Source organism: Phascolarctos cinereus, unplaced genomic scaffold (genome assembly GCF_003287225.1).
Source record: "Phascolarctos cinereus isolate Bilbo 61053 unplaced genomic scaffold, phaCin_HiC Scaffold_5;HRSCAF=322, whole genome shotgun sequence".
Taxonomy (NCBI): Eukaryota; Metazoa; Chordata; class Mammalia; order Diprotodontia; family Phascolarctidae; genus Phascolarctos; species Phascolarctos cinereus.
Window position 1 is genome coordinate 363002858 of NW_027555958.1, and position 6986 is coordinate 363009843.

The 6986-nt window shown below is 39.9% G+C and overlaps 1 pseudogene; it reads right to left on the minus strand.

Annotated features, from left to right (window-relative positions):
* Positions 1–2962: 2962 nt before the first annotated feature.
* On the minus strand, positions 2963–3621 carry LOC110205416 (proteasome subunit beta type-2-like; annotated as a pseudogene).
* Between the last annotated feature and the right edge of the window lie 3365 nt (positions 3622–6986).

The window sequence follows — 6986 nt, forward strand, 5'->3', positions numbered from 1 at the left end:
TGCAATTTTATACCACTTAATAACCTGTCTCTTATCTTTCTAGTCTTCTTATATCTAAAATCCCACCTTCTACAAGAAGTCTTTCCCAGTCCCTCTTTACTCTAACGTCTTCCTCTGTTGATCATTTCCAATTTTCCCAACTTTCTCTTATTTGTATATAGCTGTTTGCATGTTGCTTCCCTAATAGACTGTGATCTCCTCAAGGTGGGAGGAGGGGGAAGGGAGACTTTCTTTTGCCTTTCTTTGTATCGGCAGAGCTTAGCACAGTGCCCAGTACATGGTATTTATTGACAGACTAAATCAACCATTTTTGTTTGCTTTAGCAAAGACATGAACTTAGTGAGTCTCATCTTTAGCCACGTCAGTCGCTTTACTCTTAGCCTTTTCTTCCTTTGATGATGCCCCCCACCTCAGATGTCTACTGTCCCTTTACCTTCTCCACCTTCTTTATCTCACATCCTTAATGAACAATGGTGTAAATGATTAATGATAGATTACTACCTCCCAGGTGTATTTGCCTTTTAGCAGATTTCCCTCTCCTACTTTCTACTTCTACTACTGGTAATTAGATTAATTCTGTCATTGCTTCTGGGAAGGGTACATCAATCCCTATGATTTAAAATCCAAATTGTCTCTCCTTAGCCATCACTGTCTTGTATGGGTTGCTTCCAACCATTAGAATATAAGCTCTTTGACTGTTTACTTTTCTATTTGCATCCCCAGCATTTAGCTATAGTGGTTGGTATACAGTATATGTTAAATAAATGATTGTCCCTCCATTCATTAAGATTAAAAAGGTAGACCTCTGCCACAATTCAAGGCATAAGCCCATGGAGGCAGAAGTGAGAATGCTGGGGAGACAGGGAGCCTTCAAATACTCCTAAAATCACAACAGCAGTTGGTCACCTGTGCCCTGTTCAAAGATTCCACTGATGAAAAGCATAAAAACAAACTTTTATGTTAAGCTGTTATCTGAATTTTGGTCACTGAGACATTTACCATCACTTCATCACTTGAATTTTATCATATTAGCCCCTAGAAGGGTAGTTCTTCTCCTTATCTTTTGCATTTGAAGCTTACATACATTACTACCAGAAGGTGACAAGTTCCTATGACCACATAGCCAAGAAATAAAGCACAAGCCAAAAACTTTAAGGAATAAATGAGCACACTTTCTTCCAACATTTCTTAATGTAAAATAGCATCAAATCTGCACAGCTACATTCTTAATAATATTAAACATAAATTTTTAAAGGATCATATTAAAGAAATAAAGATAAGGTAAAATTTTGTACCTTTCTCTCTAATCCTTTAACAATTATCGATTTAATGTAACAGTAATCTCATATACAGACCTTTATTCGAAAGATTCCTTTAAAACTAATCTTAAATTAGTATCCAGCATCTTTGAAAAACTTGCGCATGGTTGTGGAAGTTCAGGTTAATTGGTGTCAATCCCCCTGCAGCTACTCACCTAGCTGCTGGATTTGGTTTCAGGTGAGAGAATAATTTCTGTCACTACCTCCTGCATAATCTGCCTCTGAAGTGGTTCCCTGGAAATTCAGCCCATCCCCCCACATCTTGCATCCTAAACCTCTTTCACACCTGAGGAAGCAGAAGAAGAGAAAGAACAATAGTGCATTTCTCCTAAAAGCCGAAATCGAAAGGGGCCTGAGAAGACACCTATCCCTGAATAAGAAATCTTCCCACAACATCTCAGATAAGTAGACATCTATTCCTTGTTTAAAGAACTGCAGTGTACAAGACGCTGCTACTCCCCAAGGCAACTCATTACACTGTTGGATAGTTTTAAACTTTAACAAGTGTTAGGTTTGTGTTTTTTTTTTCTTGCACAAAGGTTAAATATGACTCTCTCCTTTCTGCTGTTCCTGGTTATGTCCTCTGGAACGGAGCAGAACAAATCTAATCCTTTTCCATGTGACAGCCCTTCCCATACGTCAAGACAGCGATCCTGTCCCTCCTCAGTCTTTTTTTTTTTCCCCTCCAAGGTAAATATCAGTTGTCCCATGAACGAATTCTCATATGACATGACCTTGAGGCTCTTTCCCATACTGGTCAGCCTCTTCCGGGTGTTCTCAAAATTACCTATAGGCTTCCTAAAATATGGTGGCCAGAGATGAACATAGTAATTATTCCAGATGGCATGTGACCAAAGCAAAGTACAGTGGGACTATCACATCCATGACCTCTAACCTTCTAGACCTAATCTTCTCTCAGCACCGCCAAAGATCACATTAGGTTTCTTTGACCATCAAACTACAGCAGAATAAAGAAGGCTGAACAAAGTTTCAAGCTTATTTCATCACACCATGTGAACAGACAACCCCCAGGGCAGTTTTTGGTTCTGATGCCTTTTTTAAAATACTGTACACATAGCCTGTTTTTTTGGTAGTAACTACACCACATTTATCTTTCCTTTAACACCAGTTCTGTGGTTTTCTCATCACTTTTTTGAGTACTTTCATTCCTGGCACATAGTAGGTACATAATAAATGTTTATTGATTCATTCATTCATCCATTTATTCTGCAATAACCTGTGGCTATTAGGCTTACTTTTTAAGATGGCAGCTAGAGCTCTAGACCTGAAGCCAGGAAAAGCCAAGTCCAAATCTGACTTCAGACACTTACCAGCAGTTTGTGTGACCCTGGGCAAGTCATTCAACCTCCATTTACCTCAATTCTGCAAAACAGGGATAGGGATAACAGGGATGATACACGTACCTCTCAGGTTTGCTGTTAGGATAAAATAAGATAATATTTATCTATGCTTTGCAAACCTTAAAGTGGTATATAAGTGCTAGTAGTTATTTTTTTGTCATTAACCAGCTTTATTGATATCTAATTCTCTGTGAATTTCAGAAGCATGGAAAACAATTGTAAAGGAGCCAGTCACAAAAAGATAAGCTGGCTGGTAGGATCAGTTTGGGGGTCAGTGGTGGGTTATGAGCTCCTCTTGGAAAGGAGGATGTTGATCAGCTCATTGCCATCTTTGTCAATGATCCGGATGCTGAAGGATGATAGGTTCAGAATGAAGTACTTCTTCAGGATCTCTATTGCCTCCTCATGCGTGAAACTTGGTTTGTAAAAATGATCTAGGATATACTTGACACTTACTAGCTGTGTGACCCTGGGGAAGTCACTTAACCCCAGTTGTCTAAAAAAAAAAGACCCAGGATGCTGAGGGTCAAGAAGGCACCATAACCGTGGGCTGCAAATGGAGCTCTGGCCAGGGCTGACAGGTAGTCCAGTACAGTGTGCATCCTTCATGCTCATCCTAGCCCGCCAACAGGAGGTTGACATGGTATGGGATCTGACCTCCAGAGCTAAAGAACAGCCAGATTTCGATGTGTGAAGTTAGCTGCTGCTATGGGAGACAATTCATACCCATCATGCATTTTGTAGAGCTGTACGTTTTTCTGAATGTATTCAGCAAACCGCACAGTGTCTCCTGCCTCTCCAACACACAGAAGTAAGAATTTCTCACTCATCTTAAACATCTTATCATAATCGTCCTTCATTTGGACAATGTTGCTGACAGTCACAAGGTCAGAGGCCACCAAGGTACAGCCGGACCCCTGGATGCTGCTAAGGTACTCCATGACAGCAGCGAGACAGGACAGGTTACAGCCTGGACAGGCCTGCCTGCAGTTCATTCTCACTGCCAGCTCAGTGCTAACTCTTTTTAAGCCATTTCTCATCTCCCATCTGCCTTAAAATAGCCCAGTTAAAATTTACAGGTCTAATGGTCATAGATTTAGAGGTGGAAGGGACTTCAGAGGTTACCTTTTCCAATCACTTCTTTTTACTTGTCATGAAATTGAGTCTGAGAATTAAGTGACTTATCTTGGGCCACAGAATTAGTAAGTGTCTGAGCTGGACTTGAATTCAAGTCTTCCTAAATTCAAGCTCAAGCCCCACTCCAATGAGCCACTTAGCTGCCTAACAATAGTAATTTTAATGCCTACACGTTGTTTTCCTCACCATGGCCCTGTATTTACTTTTGCTGTAACCACCCTTCCCGCTACTACCATCACCCTTCCAACCCCACCCCCACCAACACATGCTTCTTGAAGGAAAAAATTAGTTCATTTTTGTGTTTGTATCTCTAGCACCTACCTACCTAACTGTGCTAGACACTCAAATGCTTGTCAAATTTGAACATGAAGTAAGAAATGCAAATATTATTTTTCAGATTGGAAAACAGAGTCTCAGAGAGGATCTGAACCCAAATCTCCTGACAGTGAGTCCAGTCTTCCTTCCATGACACTAGCCTGAACTTCTGGCTCAACCCACAAAGGCAAACCATGGTTTTCTGCATGGTCTGGTTCACTACACCTAAAGGACCAAAGTCATTTGGAATTTTAATCCTATTTCCTAGTCATTTACTTTCTGCAAGATCCATGAGCACGTTCCATCCTCCAGGTCCCTGATGAAGATTTTACAAATGTGGAGTCCAGGACCAAGGCTCTTGTTATATTCTTTCACTCAGTGAGGCAGCTCACATCCATATATTTCCATTAGTGGGAAACACTTCCATTGTCATGAAGATTCTAATCTGAAAGGCAGTTTTTATAGTATCATCACTGGAAAGTCGACTAGCTAAAGAGCATTCTAATCAGTAGCATTGAAAGCCTTCTATAAATGAGACTGTCACAATGTACCTCCCCCCACAGAAACACCACCACCACCACCCTTCCTGGTTGCAATAAAAATGAACAAATAAAAAGAGAAAACTGTAATTGGTCTGGTAATTGGGCCATGAAAATGTTCTCTAAAGAACAGCAGCCAAAAGAAAACACACAGAAGCAGCCGTTCCAAATAATTCAACTTAAAGGGACATCTGATTCCCCCCTAGTTCTAATCTCTAGCAATGTGCATTCTCTTGCATGGCTGGAGTGTCTGAAAACAGCGCATTTTCAGCTTTCATAACATGAAAATTTTGTAACATATCAGCTCCACACTTTGGAAAGCCACAGGATTCAACTCAGGACTTTCTCACTTCACTAGCAGAATGTGAAGTCATCTCTGAAAAAGGCTATCATTTTATTCAGAGCTCCATTAATTTGACCCTTTGTCCTCACATCAGGAGAAGAGAAGAAAGGAAGGTAGATTTTTTTTTCCTCTGCTATTAGCTGAAATAGACTATCCCAAACTTATCATCTTCTTTTCCCCCACCCTCTATTTTCCTCCCTCCATCCTCTCCAACACCCAGTCAAGGAAATTTATTATCAATTTATTTCAGATATATCAATCTACTATAATGACACTTTTTATAGCGGGAACATTTCCCTCCAAAGCACTTCAGAAATGCAAAACTGAGTTCTCCTCTGCTGCCACAAGGCCAAAAGTAATTTGAGCGAGACCCATATTCTACTTTTTGCATCAACCTATGAGGGCTTATCCACGATGTTATACATGTCCATTTTCTTTTTTTTTTTTTATTTTTTGTTTGTTTGTTTTAGGCAATGGGGTTAAGTGACTTGCCCAGGGTCACACAGCTAGTAAGTGTTATATGTCTGAGGCCAAATTTGAACTCAGGTCCTCCTGAATCCAGGGCCTGTACTCTATCCACTGTGCCACCCAGCTGCCCCTATACATGTCCATTTTCCAACTGTAAGATGACTGAGGTTTTTCACTGGCCAAAAATAAAGCCTGATTGTTTTGGTCCTATACAACCGTTAGATCAGAGACTGATGTTTAAAATTGAATCAGAATTCAGAGAAGTATGGTAAGATTTATATGAACTGATGCAAAGTCAAGTCAGCAGAACCAGCATAACAGCAATAGGCAAAATTATTTCAATGATGTAAATGTAACTGACAACAGCAAAACAGAAACGGAATATTATCTAATTATGTTGCCAAAACTTAATCCTTAAGAAGATTTAAGAAAATGTACCCTCCCATATTCCTTATTTGTAGAGGTAGGAGACTATAGAGATAGAATATTGGACACACTGTCAGAACTGGTTCATATGTTGGTTAGTTTTGTTGAAATGTTTTTTTTCACCTTTTTTTAGTTTTTGTTACAAGGAATGACTCTTGGTGAGAGAGTGATTAAGGTAATATGTTTTTAAAAGAATTTCTTTCTAATAGAGAAATAATATGTATAATTACGCAGGTACTGAACCTTTCCTTTCTTCTATTCCTAACCACAGAATCTTGTCCAGAGCTCTTAAACATAGACAACCTTCAGCAAATGTTGTTTTGCAAACAGACTAATCGTACCAATGTATGTAGAAGTTAAAAGAGTAAAAGTAGCATTTTTTTTTCTCTGTAAGTATATCGACACTGGTCCTGTACTTGTTCTCAGACAAGAAACCACAGGAAAAGCTAATCATGCCCCAGAAGCCTACAAAGTGTTTGGGGACACAAGAACAAGAGTTGATCTGGAGTGTAAGCCAGTGATAAGCCTAAAGATTGTAGGGGCAGAATTTCTAAACAGAAAATAATCTCAGATTTAATCTCTTTCAGCATCTTCATCTTGCAGATGAGGAAACTGAGGCCTCTGAAAGATTAAGTGACTTGCCAAGTGTCACACAGTGGCAAAGCTTGAACCCAAGATGTTTGAACTCCAAATCTAGCACTTTTACAACTATACAAACTAACCCCCAGATTTTGGACTGCAGGAAGCTATTGTTGATAAAATTTTGTTTGGAGGCTCAGAAGTTTAATTCATGTGTCTTAGTGCAATATTTTTGTGGTGTTATAAACTATATTGGGAAAAGTTCCAGAAGGATGCTTCCCATTGTCCCTAGAAATAGTCTTGCCTAGGCAACAGCCACAGCATCAGGGGCCCAGGAATGATCTCCATTCCCATCCTCCCTCCGTGCTGCCTTGAAGACCTAAGTGGGTCATTTGGTCTCCGTGGTTTTCACAGAGGCTGCCAATAAGAGGGTCAATCAGGTCACTGGCTTTCTGATGCAGAAATACATCCCCCAAGGAGTGCCCTCTGATTATCTACT